We start from the raw sequence: 6,153 nt of genomic DNA on the forward strand, positions 1-6,153 counted from the left end.
GTGCCAGGTCAGCCATCTCCTGAGGCAATCCTATCCCTCAGCCTTCTCATGTGTCCTGGGAAGCTTCAGAGTATACAACACAAAAATTTCCCTGTAACACCTATTATGTTAGCTTCTCTTTCTTCCATGAGAATAATTGGTTTCCAGCCTACTTATAATAGCCTATTGTCGGGGCAGGGAGGTTTGGAGGAACTGGGAGATGGGGATTGACATATATACACTATTGATACTATGTATAAAATAGATAACTAATGAGAACCTACAGTATAGCACAGGGAACTCTTCTCGATGTTCTCTGGTGACCTAAATGGGAAGGAAATCCAAAAAAGAGGGGATATATGTACATGTATAGCTGATTCACTTTGCTGTACAGTAGAAACTAACACAACACTGTAAAGCAACTATACTCCAATAAAAATTAATTTTAAAAAATATCCTATTTGGTATCTAGAGAAAGTCTTCCCATTTCCTCCCATCCCTTTTTTTTTTCCATAAGAAACTGTACTTATTTCATGTATACAACTTGATGAGCTTGGGGTTAAGTATACACACATGAAATCACAGCCATGAAGCCCATAAACATATCCATCACCTCCCAAAGCTGCCTCCCTACTCCTTTAACCTTAGCAGAAAGTCAGCCCTCTGCTTAGAACAAAGTTGGTACCCAAGAACAAATCTGTGTGTTCAGTAAAGATAAAAGGCTGCTCAAGTCGTCGGAAACAGCAACTGAAAAGGACAGCTCAGGTCGTCACATAGTGATCACTTGCAATGTCTAACAGTTACATAAATAGAAAAATTCACTTAAGTGCCGTTTGGCTGACAGTCTTTTGGGGAGGGGATAAAGTCTTCCATACTGAATGGCCTGTGGGTAAATACTTGATCCATTTCCTTGGAAACTGGCAATACCTTCTACTTCCATTGGCATCAGGAACTCTTTGCCTTGTTTTGGCTAGATCTTTCCCAATTCTGTCTTCAGAAGAGTTTGTTACTAAAAGATACCTATCACTTTTTCCAGGCAAGTGAAGGAAGTGGGAACATTCATGTTCATAAGAACAAAATAGTTGTAGCACTTCCACGTGTTCATAGGGCACCCCTTCCCAGAATAGCTATTCAGCAGTGTGAGAAGGGCTCTCTTTCATCCAGCTTTGGCCAAAAGATATTACCTGGGGGCAGGGAGGCACAAAGTACTCCTCCACACGCGATGGGAGTTTTGTAGTGGTTCTTCAGCACAGCTGGTTCTACCACATTGTCGGATCTCAAGTACAGACATCTGTCCTCCAGGACTGACTCCAGGGGCCCCATCCGTGTCCGTGGCGTGGAGCTGGTCAGCGAAAGCAATGGCTTTCTGCAGCCATGCCACAGCCTTGTGGCTGCCGAAGTCCACAAGTGCCAGCCGCTGCAGGTGCTCCATCAGCTTGGCTGTCATCCGGCCACTTCCCTCCACCGCCTTGGAGGGGAAGGCCCGGTGCCCGCCCACGGAGGCCCAAAGGCCCAGCCACACAGCCCACGCCCGCATTTCTCTCTCCTTCCATCCCTTTCTTATGACTAAACCTTGTGCCTTCGAAAGGTAGGCAGTTTTCCTCAATGCCCTCACCTGTCGTTTCGTACTGCCATCGCGTGGATGGCTGAGGGTCTTGGCTCTCCCAACCCCTACCCAGCAATCACTATCTGCTGCTGGCCTGATCCTCAGTTGCCTCCTGAAGCTGGGTTGCAGGTGGAGTCAGGCATCATCCTGAGAACTGAAAACAGTTGCAAGGAGCAGCCCTCGGGGCAGGCCTCAGCCTTGGCAGGCAGTTTATGGGCTCAAGAAGAACCTTTCACTCCCAGAGGTACTGCATTCCTAGTCAGCCCAGACTGCCCTTGGGGTGAGAATCAGAGAGTGATACCTTCCCTTTTATGCTTGCAGTTGAAAATACAAATGTTGTTATCAGAAAAGGCCAGGGGAAGGATACTTGTTTTTCTTGTGTGCCTTTTTCCTAATTCACAAACACACCCACGCACACACACATATTTCAGACCCACATGCTCTATATCTCTTTGTAATTTTTCCTCCTCAACTTCCTCTATGTTTTTTCCTTCTCATGTCTCTCCTTCTTTTAGAAATAATCACTGACTTTAATCAAACTGAAGTATATACATTTTCATTAACTAATTGGTGCGACACCTTAAGATAATTAATTGTGGTCACTGAGGAAAATAAAAACATTTAACTCTATCAGGATTCACTCTTTTAACAGACTATTTTTTAGAGTAGTTTTAGATTCCCAGCAGAATGGAGTGAAAGGTACAGAGATTTCCCATATACCTCCTGCTCCCCCCACCCCACAGTTCAAGTAGGGAAAAACAGACATCTTGACAATATTGAGTCCTCTTATCCATGAACATGAACTATCTCTCCATTTATTTCACTCTTCTTTTTTTTTTTTTTTTTTTTTGTGGTACGCGGGCCTCTCACTGTTGTGGCCTCTCCCGCTGCGGAGCACAGGCTCCGGACATGCAGGCTCAGCGGCCATGGCTCACAGGCCCAGCCGCTCCGTGGCATGTGGGATCTTCCCGGACCGGGGCACGAACCCACGTCCCCTCCATCGGCAGGCGGACTCTCAACCACTGCACCACCAGGGAAGCCCTGTAATAACTTTTAATGGAGTATAATCTGTAAAAATACCGACTCACTATGCTGTATACCTGAAACTAACATAATATTGTAAATCAACTATACTTGAATTAAAAAAATAAGAAAGGTAAGAACTAAAAAACCAAACCCAAACAAAACAAAAGCCCCACAATACAATTTATATTAGTAGCCAAAAATGAAATACTTGTGTATAAACCTAACAAAATGTGTATAAGATCTATATGAGGAAAACTACAAAACTCTGATGAAAGATATCAAAGAAGAATGAGGGCTTCCACCAATTAGTTAATGAAAATGTATATACTTCAGTTTGATTAAAGTCAGTGATTATTTCTAAAGGAAGGAGAGACATGAGAAGGAAAAAACATAGAGGAAGTTGAGGAGGAAAAATTACAAAGAGATATAGAGTGTGTGGGTCTGGAATATGTGTGTGTGTGTACCATGTGGAAATTCATGAGATTTCACATAGAACTTATACGTGCTCTGAGTCTTACCTGTGAGCTGCAAAATAAGTGGGCCATGCTTGATGGTGAAAGTAAACTATTAATATTGGAAGCTTTGGTAAAAAAAATTATTATTCTCGATGTGCTTCGACTGCTTGTCTGTAAACATTTTATCACCTCAGAACTCAGGCAACACAAGGTCATGGCTGATGTTGTGAAGGTTGTTGACCATCAGAATCTCATGAACGCTAAATGTAAAACAGTAAAGCTGTCCAAAGATTAATTCACACTTGCGGCATGGAACATCCTTGTACTAGGCAATAGCTTATGGTTCTAAAAACACTAACGTGGGGAGGAAGAATGGAACATTCCACTCCATTAAAGCCTTCCAACAACCGTTCTTCAATGAAGGTGAGCAAGTGTGTCTGAATTAGTTATCTACTGCTGCGTAACAAGTTACCCCAATATTTAGCAGTTTAAAAAAACACACATTTATTATCTCACAGTTTCTGTGGGTCAGGAATCCAGAAGAGGCTGAGCTGTGTCCCCTGGCTCAGGGTCTCATAGCTGCAGTGATCTCAATGTTCACCTAGAGGAGGACCACTTCCAGGCTCACTCACACGGTGTTGACAGGATTTGGTTCCTTGAGGGCTGTTGGGCTGAGGGCCTTGGTTCCCCACTGTTGACTGGAGGTCTCCCTTAGTTTTTTGCTTTGTGAGCCTCTCCATTGGGCAGCTCACAGCATGGCAGCTGGCTTCCCTGAGAGTGAGCAAGCAAGAGAGCAAGAAAGGGGCAGCAAGATGGAAGCCAGAGCCTTTTTGTGATATGATCTCAGAAGTGACAGCCCATCACTCTTGCTCATCGATCATCATTTTATTATTTAGAAGCAAGTCACTAGGTTCAGCCCACACTCAAGCAGAGGAGTTTACTGAAGGGCTTAAATGCCAGGAATTGGGGCTCATTGGGAGCCCACGTAGAAGTTGCCTGGCCCGGTGTCATTGGACTTGGTACAACAGAAGCATTCAGGTCAGGTCTTAGGATGACCCCTTCCCTCTCTTGATGCATAGACTGTAGCTCCCACTCAGTCCTGGATGACACACAGGTATTCTAGAGGGACCTATTCTTGAGGAAGTGGGCTTTTGTTTCTGTTGGGTTGATTACACTTTGTAATAGTCCACAATAATCTCTGCTTCATCCTAATAGAGTAATACTACAGACAAACATACACGCATTTGGAGCAAGCAGACACACACACACAAATGACAGATTTTTCTCAGTTTTTGACTGTAGACAGGAACATCCCTAAAGAATGAACCTCATAAAAGTGGTGAAAAAGAAAAGACCTTTTAAATATCAGACAAGAGACCTGAGTTCAGGTGTTGCCTTCAACAGGAACTAACTGTATGACCTTTGACGCATTCCTTAACTTTTCCTCACCAACCAAAAAAGAGAGAGAGAGAGAGAGAAAAGAGGGAAAAAAAGATGATTTTAATCCAACTCCCTCAGAGGTCCCCATCCAGCTCCTTTCTAAGAATTCTCACAACCCCTCCCTTAGGGGCCCAAGGTCAAAAGTTGTCATTTGCCCTATTTTTTACACACCCCCAGGGCACCCTGGAACCCTGGTCAGCCAGTCACTTCTGTCAGCGCATTTAAATTCCCACAGTAGCCAAAGGATTCTTTTGTTTACATGGATATAGCTTTAAATTTTTTTATGATGAAACTGAAGCACTGAGTGATTCAATACTTTGTAGGACCACGCAGTAGCAGAGACCAGGCTACCGTAACCCCAAGAATTGTGCTATGATGTGTCAGGCCTCTTGTAAAATGACAATATAATTGCAAATGTGGATATAGAGCAATCTCATTATCAATGAATATTCTGAAATAAAAGCTGTTTTCTAAAGAAGCTCCTTCTATTTTTAAAATAATACATCGCATACAATTAGCACCATACCATTTTGCCCATGTGTGACTTTAGATAAGTTACTTAACTTTCTGAGGGTCAGTTTGCTCATGGTAAAATGTGGAAAAGAAATTACTCTTTGGCAATTCGTTGTGAATACTGAATTACATATACTATCTAAAGTGCCCATCATAATACATGGTTAAAACACTGAATCTGTAATTATAATATATTTTATAATTATATTTTTATTATAGTTATTCATTCTCTCAACTGGTTCAGAAAAAAAAATTCATGTAATGTGTTTAAGGGGATGATATTAAAATCTGAGGCCATAATGGACGGGCTTTGAATAACTTTTCTTCTCAAATGATCATCTATCTATTCTTCTTTCAAGAATCAAAGAGTTAATCTAGAAATATTTGAGACTGGCTCGCAGGAGCTTCTAGGGCTAAGGAGCCTGGGACCCCATTAAGTACAGGAGTTTTTAGGACCTGGAATTCCCCTCCCTCAGTATAGGCCACCTTTATAAGCTTTGTAATCCCTCTAAATTCTTTAAGTTCTTTCTTCTTTCTTTTTGTCATCAAACTCCTAGATAAATATTTTATGTTTTCTCAGGCAGGTTAATGTAATTTCACTCAGCACTTAATAATTAATTTTTTTTCTCTTAATCTTTCTATGTAGTACCTTGGAATGTATCTCCTGGTCTTCTGTATTATTTTTATTTTATGGCAAGGAACCTTCTGATAATGAATATATGAAATGTGCTTATAGCAGTACCTGGCACAAAGTTTTCCATGAATGTGGCTAGACAGACAATAGGTAGCTAATATTGAGAACTAACTCTGTGCCAGGAACTGTTAGGCAAAGATTTTTTTTTGTTGGGGCCAGATTATCCAGGATCAAGGCATTTACCAGGACATTTCTAAACCATTTAATTAGTATTCAAATTGATGGTCTAGATTCTTTCTCTCACAAAAACAGATGCTGTCTGATGCACAGGATGCTGAGATAGTCCTGTGGAGGGTGTGCTTTGGAAAAGTTCTTGCAATCTCATCATTCCCAGCAGTCTTACACATAAAAATCTTGATAGCTGACAATTTAACACATCCAACCAGCAAAAAATCATCATCCTTAAGCATCACTGATAGGCCATCTACTAAGCAGATTCA

The 6,153-nt window shown here is 41.8% G+C and overlaps 1 pseudogene across 1 annotated transcript; it reads right to left on the minus strand.

Moving 5' to 3' along the window:
* Positions 1-1,110: 1,110 nt before the first annotated feature.
* LOC307050223 (glutamyl-tRNA(Gln) amidotransferase subunit C, mitochondrial-like) lies at positions 1,111-1,516 on the minus strand (annotated as a pseudogene). The gene has a single exon. The product of its transcript is annotated as a glutamyl-tRNA(Gln) amidotransferase subunit C, mitochondrial-like (transcript).
* Positions 1,517-6,153: the final 4,637 nt, after the last annotated feature.

This window comes from Hyperoodon ampullatus (assembly GCF_949752795.1).
Source record: "Hyperoodon ampullatus genome assembly, chromosome: 3".
NCBI lineage: Eukaryota > Metazoa > Chordata > Mammalia > Artiodactyla > Ziphiidae > Hyperoodon > Hyperoodon ampullatus.